This window comes from Bos indicus x Bos taurus, chromosome 3, assembly GCF_003369695.1.
Source record: "Bos indicus x Bos taurus breed Angus x Brahman F1 hybrid chromosome 3, Bos_hybrid_MaternalHap_v2.0, whole genome shotgun sequence".
NCBI classification, from domain to species: domain Eukaryota; kingdom Metazoa; phylum Chordata; class Mammalia; order Artiodactyla; family Bovidae; genus Bos; species Bos indicus x Bos taurus.
Genome location: NC_040078.1, coordinates 101,463,261 through 101,478,375, shown reverse-complemented (window position 1 = coordinate 101,478,375; position 15,115 = coordinate 101,463,261). Strand labels below are relative to the sequence as shown.

General features: G+C 46.4%; 1 protein-coding gene and 1 pseudogene across 2 annotated transcripts in view; both read left to right on the top strand.

The window, feature by feature from the left end:
- The first annotated feature begins 205 nt into the window (after positions 1-205).
- The window catches only part of ARMH1 (armadillo-like helical domain containing 1), a 62,489-nt gene continuing 47,579 nt past the window's right edge, over positions 206-15,115 (top strand). The window contains exon 1 of one of the 2 annotated variants that reach the window (XM_027537472.1): positions 206-391. The gene's annotated coding sequence lies outside the window, so the exon portion shown is untranslated. Of the gene's footprint in view, positions 418-15,115 lie in introns of both variants that reach the window. The other variant, XM_027537471.1, reaches the window with a different exon arrangement.
- LOC113889991 lies at positions 14,241-14,606 on the top strand (annotated as a pseudogene).

Below are 15,115 nucleotides of genomic sequence, written 5' to 3'. Positions count from 1 at the left end.
CTGAGCCGCGCTCTGTGACCTCTCTCCCTAGCAACCACCGGGTGTCTCCCGGAGCCTCTCGCCGCACCCTGCTTGCTAGGCCCTAGCAACCATGCCCCGTCCTGCTCTATCTCTGACCCTCGGCCATTGGCTAACTCGCTTGGTCTGGATTAGGTATTGGCCAGCTAAGGCGCCAGTCAGGAAGAGTCCCCACCCTCCCGTGTAGGTAAGGGGATCTGTGGGAGAGTTGCGTTTTCTGGGGATCAGGAGGGTTTCCTTTCTTAACCGCGTCTTTTCCTACCGGACGGACAACAGTGCCCTTTGACTTGAATCATCTAGCTACTTCCACCGACCTCTACCAACGGCAGCTCCGAGGGCTGGAGGTAGAAAACCATACAAAACGGCCACAGGGGTGCGTGCCAGCCCGTGATCCACCCAGTAGGTCGAGGCTTATTTTGAATGGTGGGATGGGTAGGATGCAAAGGAAGTGCTATCTTCTGGAGAAGACTTTAGAGAGTGCCCTGTTCGTGCGCAACATAAGGGGTTAGGGAGTAAAGTTTTCTTAAATTTATCCACGCACTTGAAAAATATTTACTTACCATCTGTTACATAGGCGGACTCTAGTTAGGATTGGTTTTGACCCTGACTTCCTGGAGAAGGGAAAGGCTACCCACTCCAATATTCTGGCCTGGAGTATTCCCTATACAGTCCATGGGGTCGCAAAGAGTCGGACACGACTGAGCGACTTTCACTTCGCTTCACTTCCATAATTCTTAAAAGGAGAGGGAGAGAAACCGTGCATGAACCAGCTCTAATACTATGGAGGGATAAATACTACAAGAGTAGGAGCTCAGAATTAGAAGGGGAACTTATGGCAGTGCAGATGGCTTTTGAGCTAGGCTTTGAAAGATTTGTGGAGACATGAGTCCTTGCATGGCTCAAAGAGAAAAGTGAGGGGTTGGTGCCAGGAACTATGAGCATCTTCTGGCCAGAGGAGATACTAATGGGAGAGCAATCTTGGAGGATAGGTAGGCCCAGACTCTGGAAGGTCTTTGATGCCACACTCAACCCTGAGCTTATGGGTAGATCTTACTGATGGAAAAATATTTCCAATGCATTTTATGCCACCGAGCACCAGAGCTTAGACTTTATCCTAAGGACAATGGGGAGGCTGCAGAGGTTTAAACAAAACAGTAACAATCAGATTAATGTTTTAGAAAGATCAATGAAAAGAATGGATTCGAGACTGGGAGAAGGAGGGAGACCAGTTCAGGAAGTTGTTTCAGTCATGTGAAAGGATTATGGTGGCCTGAAGCATGGAGAGGTAACAGGATTGAAGAGAAGGATGGATTCCTTAGACTTATGAGTTTAAAAGAACTGGACTAGAACTGGACTTGGTGACTGGTCGGATGTGGGAAAGTAGGAAACGTGAAGAATGTCTAATTTCCTGCCTTGGGCAAACAGAAAGGAGAGTTGTTAGGAAAGAGTCAATTCTGGGCATGGTGAGTTTGAGGTGCCAGTGGGATATCCAAGTGGAAGTGTCCAGGAGGCAGCTGAGTATGCCTGACTGGAGTTTGCAAGATAAGTCTAAATTGGAAATTAAAATATTTAGTCTGTAGTGTCTTAAAGATGGCAGCCACACACTGGATTGATTTGTTTGGCTTGCCCGGAGAGACTGTGTAGAGAAAGAAGAGAAGAAGGGACTTCCTTGATGGCCCAGTGGCTAAGACTCCATGCTCCCAGTGCAGGGGACCTGGGTTTGACCCCTGGTCAGGGAACTAGATCCCACATACCACGATGAAGAGTTCTCATGCTGCAATTAAAGATCCCACATGCCACAACTGAGCATGTGAAAGTTTATTTCTTCAGGCAGCCGAAGAAATAAACATTTTTAAAGGAAGAAGAGGAGAGAGCCTAGGACAGAACCCTGAGAAGCACCTGTGTTTGAGGTTCTGGCAAAGGAGAATGAATCTGCAAAGGTAATTGAGGTAAAGTGTCTACAGTACTTCATTAATCAGTAGTAGAACATGCTTTTCCAGTAACCAAGGAGAAAAGTGTTAAAGGCTGATTACTAATCAAGATAAATAAAATCTAAAAAGATTCACTGAATTTAGAAACAAGGAAGTGGTTGTAAAGGCAGTTTCAGTGAAACTGCAGGAGCAGAGGTCAAATTACATTGAGCTGAAAAGTAAGTGGGAAGGTGAGGAAGTGAAGACTCTACTTTCAAGAAGTTTGGCTCTTTAGGAGAAGAGAGAGAAGGTGATAGCTGGAAGGAGAGATGGGTTTTTATTCATACGGGAGAAATGCTGTCAGTATGGATCCAGCAAAGAGGAAGAAGATTAGAGGGCAGAGGAGATAACAGAGAGTGGCGCCCCTGGGTAAAGAATAAGGTTGGGGATCCAAAGCATTGGTGGCAGAATTCACTTCAAGCGATATCTGCCTTGTGACAGAAAGGAAGCATGTAAGACTAGTACATTAGTAGATTTGGTACCAGGAAGTTGAGAAAATTCATGTTTGATGGATTCTATTTTTTCTTTGTAGTAGGACCATGGTATTAGCCAGGGAGAGAGAGGTTGGAGATGGAGTGCAAGATTTGAGACGAGCAGAAGAAGACTGAAATAGCTGCGTGGAGAATGGAAGCAGGTTGACTGAGCTAGCCTACAGATTTCTGGGCAGTTATGAGCCCTGTTGAGGTTCAGTTCGGTTCGGTTCGGTTCATTCGCTCAGTCATGTCCAACTCTTTGCAACCCCATGGACTGCAGCACAACAGGCCTCCCTGTCCATCACCAACTCCCAGAGTTTACTCAAATTCATGTCCATTAAGTCGGTGATACCATCCAGCCATCTCATCCTCTGTCGTCCCTTTCTCCTGCCTTCAATCTTTCCCAGCGTCAGGGTCTTTTCAAATGAGTCAGTTCTTTGCATCAGGTGGCCAAAGTATTGGAGTTTCAGCTTCAGCATCAGTCCTTCTGTTGAGGTTGGAGACCATTAATTTGTTGCAGCTGCAGCCTGCATGGTTGTGTGCTATATATTTTTCCCCCAACAACATTTGTCCATCTACTGGTGGGTGCAGAAAGATGAATTGAGTTGATCTCAGTTTGAATTTAAATCAGGTGGATAAAATGGAAGGACAAAGGACGAAGTTGAGGATTCTGGTAAAAGAGTAATTGAGATGGTGGACCATAGACCCTAAACTGCATGCTGCTGCTAAGTTGCTTCAGTCGTGTCCGACTCTGTGCGACTCCACAGACAGCAGCCCACCAGGCTCCCCCGTCCCTGGGATTCTCCAGGCAAGAACACTGGAGTGGGTTGCCATTTCCTTCTCCAATGCAGGAAAGTGAAAAGTGAAAGTGAAGTCGCTCAGTCGTGCCCAACTCTTAGCAACCCCATGGTCTGCAGCCTACCAGGCTTCTCCGTCCATGGGATTTTCCAGGCAAGAGTACTGGAGTGGGGTGCCATTGCCTTCTCTGCCTAAACTGCATAGGAGAGTGTAAAAGTGTTATGGGCTGGAGGTCCCAGTGAAGTCACAGAACCCAGATCTTGGAAACAGTTGAATGAGAGAATTATGATCACAAAGTGGAGTAATGAAGTTTGAGTAGTTTCAAGTGATGACAAGGTCCAGGGTTTGGCCACAGTAGTGGGGTGCCAAAATGGAGTACAGAAGACAGCCAGGATGTTGATATGGCCATTGAAATTCCCCCAGGTGATGGCAAAACTTGAAGGGAGGAAAGGGAGGAGGATGCTTGTGAGCCAGGTACCAAGGTCCTTGATGAATATAGCAGGTTGTTCTGTAGTCTGTAGATGACAGCAGGAGGAAGGGCAAAGGTCAATACAGCTGAATGGCATGATGCTAAAGTAGCAAGTGTTTTCACAAAGAACAGGTAGAGTAGGAACTGAGGTGGGCTTTGGTAGGGAGACCCTAGCCCCTGTCCCAGCCCTGAGATTCCTGGGATGTAAGAGTGTCAGCAGCCTTCTCCAGGGTTAGCTATGCAGAAATGGTGCCCTGAGGAAGACCCAGCTTTCGGGGTTGGCTGGAGGTGGGCAAAGCAAGTGTGGAGCCGCTAAGGGGCTAAGGGTGGGGGAGACTTTGCTGATCAGGAACAAAAGTTTTTGAGGGCAGAGTAAGAAGTTTGGAAGGGAAGGAAAGGCAAGAAATCAGGTCCAGGAGGATGAAACGTAGAGCAGAACTTGGGCAGGAGACTCTGGTGAACCTAGATAATTTACATTTTGTGGGGAGAGCATGAGGGCAGGCCTGCAGAGCGGAGCCAGAGGCAGAATTGAGTCTGGGATGAGGAAAAGGGGGTCTGTGGGTAGAGAATGAGGGTAAGTATGGGCAGCTGGTGAAGGCAGAGGGTTGTGCAGGAAAGCCATAGGGAAAATGGTCTGTGGAAAGAGGATGGAGGGAATGGCAGCTAACTGTGGGGACGAGATGGGGGCATATGGAGTCTGTGGGGAGCTGGTGGGTAGCAGAAGGGATGTGTGAAGAGGGTATGAGTAGGGAGCAGAAGGAAGAACATCTATGAGGAGAAAGTGACATATTGTAGTACGTTTGGCCCTAAGGTGGAGGTGAAGGCCAGGACACCCTGGGCATGAGGTTTGGAAGGAGAGTGTTTCTCTCTCTCCCTCTGCATCTGTCTTCTCCCTGCATCTCTCCCTCTCTCTCTCTGAATCAGGAGCTGAGAGTGAGGAGTATGACTGGGAGAGGCCTCTGTCCATTCTGCAGATGGAACCAGCAGTAACAGGAGAGAGCGGCTGCCTTGTCTCCAAGGCTTGTGAGGACAGGGAGCCAGGCTGGCAGCCCATGTGCTGGAGGCTTCTTGCTTTTTGAAATATGTCTTTTGATTTAGGAGGACAAAAAAGCCCTCTGAGAAATTTTATTTAGAGACAAGACCTAGTGACCTTCTGACTTTTAATACCTCTTCTCTCTTGTTGTGAAGGGCCTTTGGCTTAGTACAAGGGTTTTGAGGTTTCTATGATTTTCGTTTCCCGGCATGAAGAAGAACCATTTGGCTCCTATAGAAATGATTTATGGATAAGTCTAGATTTATTAATCACCTCTGAAGATGGAGAGGAAATTAAAAACAAAGAGACCACTCTGGGTTGAAGACAAAGTAGGTTTGTCGTCCTTGCAGAAGACCTTGCCAAGGTTAGAAGGCCACAGACAAACCAATTTGGATGGGGGCTCCTAATCCAGATTTTAATTTCATGTGCTTTGATTTTTTCAGACCATTTTCTCTCCAAGGTAAAATAATGACCATTTTAATTGGCTGCCACTTACAGAGAGATTCTCATAAGCATGATGGCACACGTATATTTTTCTCTGGCATTCCGGGTATTCTCCGGTTCTTATGATCAAGCTGGTGAAACTGACTTTTACTGCATGCTGCATGCCATGATCAGTTGACTATAAATTAAATCCTCTTCTCCAAAAGCCATTTTCCATTAGTGCTAATTTGTTTGCTTCTCATTTCCACTGATCATTAGAGTCTCTGGTTGTGAACACCAAATTGGAAATGATTTCTTTGACATTTCAAAAAAATTTTCTCCTCTTCTTGAATGCCATTTGGCTGCAGCTAAAGAACATTATGGTTTGCAGAGGAACAGTTCACTCCAATTACAATTTAACTGACCGTTCATGGCACTGAATCCCTGTCCTTAGTGTCCAAAGATGACACCGCTGCTGACATTGCTATTTCCTGTCGTAACTGTAAAATGCCTCATAGACTTTGCACCGGCCTTCTTGGATGGGAATCTGCCACTCTGCACATGGCAGCTTTGAGAAGTTGGTAGTTTTATGGACCTACATATCATGAACATTCAGACATAACCATCTAAACGGGAGCTAGCTGATTTCTTCACTCATTCATCCAGCGAGCATTTATTAAACATCTACTTTGTGCCAGGCCAGGCCCTGGGGACTCAGAAACAGGGAGGACCAATCCCTGCCCTCGAGCAACTCACACTCTAGTGGGAGCGATGGTGAAGTTTTATAGCATAGCAGGAGACTGGCATACGTAGAACCACACACCTGAGAACCTCCAGCTGTCTTGGGGAATTGTGTCAGGGCAGAAAGGAGCCTGGCTATTCCCTGATGGCAGAGCAGGGTTGAGATACAAGAGGGCCCTGGAAGGGCCTGGGGAGTTGAGAAGTCGGTGCTGGTTGCAATGTGGGAGTGACTGTTCATGAGGCTAGGCTGGGGTCAAGTTTTGAAGGACATTTTATGCCACATTGAGTGTAAACTTTATCCTGTAGGCCAGAGGGAGAAATCTGAAGATAAACAGGGAGGAAGTATAGAAGTTTGAAGGAAAGTCTTTGTTTATGTTTTACGTTGGGGTTGGCAAAGATTGGAATAAGTATAAGAGAAATCAGAGGAGGTGGAGAGACTGAAGATAGAGGAGCCTATCACATGCAATGCTAGGAACCTAGCACACGCAGTGAAGCTGGGTGCCCGTGCGCTGAGGTTAAGTGTAGAGGGAGAGGGAGTTCCCTGGTGGCCTAGTGATTAGGATTCCGGGCTGCAGTGCCATAGCCTGGGTTCAGTCCTTGGTCCAGGGACTGAAATCCCACAAGCCATGTGGCACAGCCAAAAGAAAAAAAAAAAAATGGAGGGAGAGAAGGGAGTTGCTCCTGATGGGCTCTGTTTCCTGTGAAGCAGGAAGCAAGGTTAACTGGGCATCTTTCCTGACCCTTCCAGCTTTCATACTCCAGACAGTCACCAGGTCCTGCTGCTCCAACCTGTATGACATTTCTACTTCTCTCCAGCCCTAGGGTCATCAGCATCTTTTGCCAAGATTATGGAAACAGCTTCCTAACTGCTGCCCCACCTTTAGCCTTGCCCGCTCCTGATCACCTTTCCGCACTGCAGTCAAGATGATATTTCTAGGACAAAGTCATTTCTTGTCACCCTGACTTGTTGTTGTTGTTTAGTTGCTACATCATGTCCGACTCTTTTGCAACCCCATGGACTGTAGCCCACCCAGCTCCTCTGTCCGTGGAATTTCCCAGGTAACAATACTTGAGTGGGTTGCCATACCCTCCTCCAGGGGATCTTCCCAACCCAGGGATTGAACCCATGTATCCTGCATTGACAGATTCTTTACCGCTGAGCCATCAGGGAAGCCCACCATTCTGGACTTAAAGCCCTTCAATACCCTCCTGTTGCCCAAGGGTTTCCTATATGCTAGGCAATTTGTTGACCCTTATGAGAGTCAACTCTTATTATCCCCTCTTCTCAGGTAAGAGAAATGAAGCCTGGAGAAGTTAAGTAATTTGCATGAGATAACACAGGCAGGAGGTAGAAGATCATCCGACTCCTGTGTCTGTGTTCCTAGCCACTGCACTGCACTGCCTCCCACTCACAATTCATTAAATATGCCTTAAACTTGCATACCTTTGAGCCTCTACTACTACTACTACTGCTGCTACTACTACTAAGTCGCTTCAGTCGTGTCTGACTCTGTGCGACCCCAGAGACGGCAGCCCACCAGGCTCCCCCGTCCCTGAGATTCTCCAGGCAAGAGTACTGGAGTGGGGTGCCATTGAGCCTCTACATGTTTTATTCCCTCTGCCTGGAATACAATTTGCTCACCTCTTCACCTGCCAGCTGCAGATGCCTTTCAGCCTGGTTGGCATCTCCTCTGGAAATCTTCCATAACAGCTGGGTTAGGTGTCCCTTGCTCACATTCCTGCAGTATCCTGTTGCTTGCCCCATTCTAGCGCTTACTACACTATTGGACTTAAACTTGCTTATTTACAGGCTCTATGCCACACTTAACCTTACCCACTTAGGGCAGGAACTGTGCCTTTCCTAGTTATCTCTAGAGGGATGGGGCTTGTGGGATGGGACGCACTTGTCTGCCACTGTGTTGAATTTCACATTGAATGGAGTTGCTGATAGTGAGGTTGGCAGTGGGCCAGAAGGATTCCTAGTCACATCTGAGACAATTTACTGAGGATTTACATACAATGTGACAGGCACTGGAGACTGAAAGGGCAGAGAGAGGCAGCAGCCTGGGATGCGGGCTGTCCAAGAGAAGATGGGGGGGTGGAGAGGCATGAGGGAAGAAAGCCTTTTGAGCAGGAGAGGTGGCCGGTGATGTTAGTTGTTGCCCCAACAGGACAGGTGAGCAAAGGACTAAGATTGACCTGCTGCTGCTGCTAAGTCGCTTCACTCGTGTCCCACTCTGTGCATCCCCATAGATGGCAGCCCACCAGGTTCCTCTGTCCCTAGGATTCTCCAGGCAAGAACACTGGAGTGGGTTGCCATTTCCTTCTCCAGTTGCATGAAAGTGAAAAGTGAAAGTGAAGTCGCTCAGTCGTATCCAACTCTTAGCAACCCCATGGACTGCAGCCCACCAGGCTCCTCCGTCCATGGGATTTTCCAGGCACGGGTACTGGAGTGGGGTGCCATTGCTTTCTCCAAGATTGACCTGCACCTCTTCATTGACCTGCACAATTAGGAGGTTATCAGAGACATGGCTGAAGTAATGCAAGTTGTAGGGGTAGGGGTGGCAGAGAAACAGAACTGTAGTGAGTTGAGGAGAAAATGGCCTGTGGAGGGATAGAAAGTGTGTAGAAGCTTTGCTGTGAAGTGAGAAAACCAGAAAGGTGACTGGAGAGGGACAGGAGGTAGAGATAAGTGATTTTTCTTTTCTTCTTTTTGCTTATTTTTATTTTAGGATTGGTAAGAATTAAGTAAGTTAACAGAAAAATGCCTAATTAAAGAGACCAGTTGAGGACCCAGGGGAATAGAGAGTAATGGATGGAGTGATGGCCCAGAGGAGACTGGTTTGGTAGGTGCAGAGCTCTGGTAAAGGGGTAAAGAAGGAAAAGAGAAGGATGGATATGGATTCTATAACACGAGAAGAATGAAGAGACTGTGAGGACATTCTTGCCTAATGGCCTATAACTTTTTGCTGAGCCCACAAGTAGATCTCCTGAGAACAGAGGGAAGAGGTGGAAGGGTAAGGAGCTTGGAGTTGTAGATTTCCCAGGCCATTCACAAAGTTTAGGCTGTGGACCGTGAGTATGAATGCCAAATTGGATAGAGGTCACTGGAGTCCAGATCATGTGCCTTTCCTGTGAGCCCCAACATATCACGGGTTTAACCCCATCAGAGCACTTTGCACTTTTCAATAAAATCACCTGGTTGCCTTTCTCTCTGCCTCATCAGTCAGCAAGCACCTTGAGAGCAAAGACTATATTTGTTATGTTAACCACTACCAGTCCTTGTGCTTGGCTAGGACTGGCACCCAGGACGTCTGTTTAATTAATTACTATGTGGAGTTTAGGAAAGTAAAGTGCTCATTATGAACACAGTGTGTTGAATGGCAATTTAAATAACACTTGTTGAATATCGTAATGTGCCAGGGATGATGCTGGCCAAAATCATGAAGATGGAACAGGTTGATGTTGGAATTGCCTGGCAGCTTGTGGGCAAACAGGAGGGCTTAGTGCAGGAGGGAGTGGCCAGGGAATCAGCCTGGGTCAAGGGAGAGGGTGAAAGACAGGAGGCCTGACCTCAAAGGAAAGGAAGTGACAGAGAAACAGTATGAGGACCTTAGAGAATAGTGTGTGAAGTAGGGGGAAGCCAGCAGTCTCCTCTTAATTCCCACTGGAAGCATAATGTAGGGGATGGACTGGTGCTGGGGACAGAGTCAGATTTCAATTGTGGAAAAATGTACATGGAAGACGTTCTTTGGCCTGAGACGTTTGAAACTTTATCTTGAGGGTAATGGGAAACAACTGAAGAGTTTTAAGCAAATCTGCTTGATTTGCATTTTTTTAAAAGAATCTCACATCGCTACATGGAGAGTATAGCCAATATTTTGTAATAACTGTAAATGGAGTGTAACCTTTAAAACTGTATAAAAAAATAAAGCACATTTTATTGTAATGATAAAAAAAAAAGACTTTCACATCACTGTGGAGATTAGGATGGGGTAAACCTGAAGATCAGTTAGGCTGAAGCAGGGATCCCCCTGAGGGATGGGGGTAAACTACAACAGAGCAGTGGAGATGGAGATAGACAATCTGAGGGAGAATTCGATGGTCTAATTGGCAGGAGTCTGGCAACAGTTCTGATGAGGAGGGCAAGGGAGAGGAATACAGCAAAGACTTCTCTTGAGTGACCAGAGAGTGATAACAGACACTGAAACAGGACCAACACAGGCGCAGGGGCAGGTGGGAGGCCTTGGTGATGGGGCTCATTGAAGGATGTGTGAAACCTACCAAGGAAGATGTCTGTGGTCATTCAGTCATGTTCTACGGTTTTTCCAGTGGTCGTGTATGGATGTGAGAGTTGGACTATAAAGAAAGTTTAGCGCCGAAGAACTGATGCTTTTGAACTGTGGTGTTAGAAAAGACTCTTGAGAGTCCCTTAGACTACAAGGAGATCCAACCAGTCCATCCTAAAGGAAATCAGTCCTAAATATTCACTGGAAGGACTGATGCTGAAGCTGAAACTCCAGTACTTTGGCCACCTGATTCAAAGAACTGACTCTTTGGAAAAGACCCTGATGCTGGGAAAAATTGAAGGCGGGAGGAGAAGGGGACGACAGAGGATGAGATGGTTGGATGGTATCACCGACTCAATGGACATGAGTTTGAGTAAACTCCGAGAGTTTGTGATGGACAAGGAAGCCTGTCATGCTGCAGTCCATGGGGTCGCAAAGAGATGGACATGACTGAGTGACTGAACTGATGGATTTGGGAGTCATAAAACCTACAGATGTAATAGGAACTTGAAATTGGTACATTTCTCCCCCTTCCCCACTATTTTCTTTAATTCTTTTTAAAATTGTACTTACTGGTTTTTTCAATCATCATCAAATCTCTCTTTTTTTTTTCTTGGCCACCCTGAGTGGCTTGCGGGATCTTAGTTCCTCGACCTGGGATTGAAACCCAGGTCCTGGCAGTAAAAGCACCAAGTCCTCATCACTGGACCATCAAGGAATTCCCATCAAATCTTATTTTGAAGAAAAGTTGAGACAAAAATAAATAAGTGGCTGGAGTCTCTTAATTGAACATGATTGCCCCCCCTTTACTTCCCCCTACCTCTCAAAACTTCACTGATTTAACACTAAAGAAATATTAAAAGAAACACAAAAGCTCTGAAAAGGCGGCAGTAGCAGATGAAAGTCAACAGATACTTGGAAGGCAGGTGGCGAAGCGTTACCTGGATAGAAACTTTGTAAGAAATTACAGACTAAGTGCCAACCAGGGAAGATTACCAACATGAAGCAAATCAGTTCACCCAGTTTAACCTCAAGAGGCTTAATGCCTGGGAAACATGAGTTACCCCAGAAAGTCAGCTTGGAGGCACAGGGTTAAACACAGGTGCTTGGCTGGAGTCCGTGTGCAGAGCCCTTTGCTGTGGCCCCAGAGCTGTGCTCTCAAAAGCCAAATAATTCTATGGACTTTCCTGGTGGTCCAGTGGTTAAGGATCCGCCTGCCAATGCAGGAGATCCCTGACCCAGGAAGATCCCACATGCCTCAGAGCGACTAAGCCCATGCGCCACAACTATTGAGCCCGTGTTCTGGAGCCTATGAACTGCAACTACTGAAGCCCGAGGGCCCTAGAGCCTGTGCTCTGCAACAAGAGAAACCACCACAGTGAGAAGCCCTTGAACCACAGGAGTAGCCCCCCGCCCCCCGCAACACGAGAGCAGCAATAAACACCCAGCACAGCCAAAACAAAGCCAAACAACTCTATCAACTGCCTTGCTGCATATGGAGGAACTCCGGAGGCTTCCATACTCAGGGATCTCAAGCAGGGTTTGAAGGGCAGGGAAGAGGTACAGGGTGGACAACTGAGGGGTGGAGGGAAGGTCTGTCTACTTCATAGTGACAGCCCCAGACCCTCCCCCACGCTTCCCCCCAGGATGCCAACTGCCAGGCACTAGCGCCCCTACCCTCTCATCCTCCCTGTGAAAGTAGAAAATTCTTCTCCAGAGGCCCTGAGAACCCCAGGTGGGGATAGGAAAAAAAGAAAAAACCTCCACTGACATTTAAGAGTTTCTCAATGACAAATCTAGTTGTTGCCTGATAAAGAAATTTTTGAGGTTCTTCCATGGTGATCCAGTGACTGGGACCCAATGCAGGGGGCCCAGATTTAATCCCTGGTCAGGGAACTAGATCCCATATGCCGCAACTAAGAGTTCACCTGCTGCACTTAAAGATCCTGTGTGCCACAACTAAGACCCCGTGCAGTCAAATAAATAGTTTTTTAAATCAACTTCCTAAAAAAAAAATTGTTTTCAAAACTGAAGGAAACAATACCTATTGAAAACAGCCCACCAAAGTCTCAGTATAATAAATGAAAAAGGCAAGCACCAAAGCATATCGTCATACAATTTCAGAAATGGTTTTCAAAGCATCAGGAGTGGAAAAAACAAGCCACAGACAAAGGCACAGAAATCAGAATGTCAGATTTCTCATCAGCAAGCCTAGGGAGGCTCAATCTAAGGAAGCTTGTTGCTAACCTGGAATCATACACCCAACCAATCTGACATGAGGTCAGAATACTTTCAGACTTTCAAGGACACAGAAAAAATTTCCTTACTTAGGAAGCTACTGGAGAATGTGCTTCAACAAAATGAGAGAGTAAACCAAAGAAGATGAGGTGGACCCAGAAAATAGGACGATGGACAGAGAAGACTAGCAAAAGGAAATCCCAGGACAACATTTGTGTACCAGGCTTAGCAGTCAGTCCAAACTGGAACAGAAAGACAAGAGGTTCATGAGAGAGAGGTCTTTGGGGAAAAGATGGGACTGATCAGTTAGAGGCTGAGCATTTGGGAAGATTGTTGCTATGTGTTTCAAATGTTTGGAAGAAAACAGCTCTAGTACTTAGAAAATTAAACAGTTGAAAAAATAAACAATTACTACCTCCAGATAAAACCAAGTTTAAGAGAAGGAAAACATAATAGTAGTTTACAGCTTGAGTGAACAGTGTTTATTTACATGATCAATAATGTAAACACTAAATATAGATTAACTATAAATTGTGGAAAACTATATTGTGAGAATGAGGGGAGGACAATAGGGCTTAGAGTGGAGTAAGAGAGCTAATTCCTCAGAATTAGAAATAAATATTGCCTAAAATTGATGAATCAGGTAGTAGCAATTATTAGTTTGTGAGGGCTGCCCTCTATTGCTTAAACAATAGAAATTTATTCTCACGGTTCTGCACCTCAGATAAAGGTGTCCAAGATCAAGGTGTCACAGGATCGGCTTCTCCTAAGGCCTCTCTCCTTGGCTTGCAGATGGCCACCTTCAGGCATCTTCAGATGGTCTTCCCTCTTCCTGTGTTGGTGTCCTAAGCTCCATTTATAAGGATACCAGTTATGTTGGATCAGAGCCCACCCCGATGACTTCATTAACTCAGTTACCTCTTTAAAGACGCTCTCTCTAAGGAATTCCCTGTGGCTAATTCCAGTGATTAAGACTCCATGCTTCCACTGCAGGAGACATGGGTTCAATCCCTGGTCTGGGAACTAAGATCCCGCACGCCACATGGTGCTGCCAAAAAGAATAAATAAAAAATTAAAAAGCAAACAACAACCACAAAAAATGCAACTCTGATTTGGAAATAAGTAAATAAATAAAAATAAAGACCCTGTCTCTAAACAGAGTCACATTCTGAGGTACTGGGAACTAGGGCTTCAACATATGAATCTGTTGAATTCAGCCTGTAGCAAGCAGTATAAACTCATTATTTGGACGTATAGAGGTGGCACCAGGAGAAATAACCAAACGAGTTGAAAGTGGGTTGCCTCTGGAGTGAGACTGGAGGATGGCAAAGGGGAAGGCAAGTGTTATACCTTTTTACTAGATATCAGGTGGGCAGCCAGGCCTTGAGCCCAGTCTGGCTCTAAACCCGGTGTTCTTCCCGTCTACCGTAAGGTTAGGAGCTCCTCCAGGCCACGGCCGTGCCTCATGCCTCTCCTCGCCGCCCTCAGCAGCTTGCACAGCACTTTACTACATGGGTATGACTTACAACTGTATCACTATAACCGTTAAAGCCACTGGTAACCTAAATGGAAAGGAAATCTTAAAAAAGGGTATATATGTATATGTATAATTGATTCACTGCACTGAACAGCAGAAATTAACACAGCATTGTAAAGCAACTATCCTCCAATAAAATTTTTTTTTAATTAAAAAAGCTGCCATTTGTCAAGTTTCTTTTGTTGTTTGGAAAAAAAAAGAAGAAACTGGACGCAGCATGGTGAACTGGGTGCCATGGAGCAGACTTAGCTATGGAAGGTAGACCATTGGTGATATCCAAACAGAAGACTGCAGTGGTGTGTGGAGTCCCCACCCAGGTGGTTTGCACAGCCTTCAGCAGTCGCATACTGGTGATGGTGAGCGAGTTGGGGAAGATGGGTACCCTGGTCTCCCTGGAACCCAGCAGTGTGACCAGTGACATCGGCAAGCCTGTGCTGACCACTGAAGTCCTCCTCGGGAAGGATGAGCCTCTCATCCATGTCTTCACAACCTGGTGGCATTTGTGTTTCAAGAAGTTGGAAAACAGAGCCATTCTCCTCGCCCTGGCCACGAAGGACAAGAGCATGGAGGTGGTGAAGACCCTGAAGAAGGTGATCCAGACGTGCCAGGTGTGGTGACCCTGGAGCGGCCACCCCTGCTGTCCAGGAGCGCCATGAGGCAACTCAGACACCTCCTCAAGGATTTGAAGGCCCTCCTTTAGAGAAGGAGGAACTCTCTCTGGCTTTGGCCCTTGAAGCTGGAAGAAACACAAACATCTCTGGCTGACCCTGGTTTGGTGGCTGATGTCCCCCCTGGAGGGAGGACGGGAAACACGTCCTGAGAATGTTGTGAGTCCTCCTCCCCAAGTCCAGATAGCTGCACATGTGTGAGAATTGATGGAATGAGTCATGTCCCTCAATTGTTGGGGCAAACATTTTTTTATGAAAAATAAATGTTTTTATTTATTTATTTTATTTATTTAGAAACTGATAGAGGAAGACAGATCCAAGGAAACCTAAAGGGACCATAATATGGAGCGTTCAGCTGAAAGTTTCTCACCTGCAATATTCTAGAATCGCTAGGTGCATCTCTGATAGCACTCTGAGTTTTGATCCTAGAAAGGGTCCATCCACGGCAGGGGAGGGGC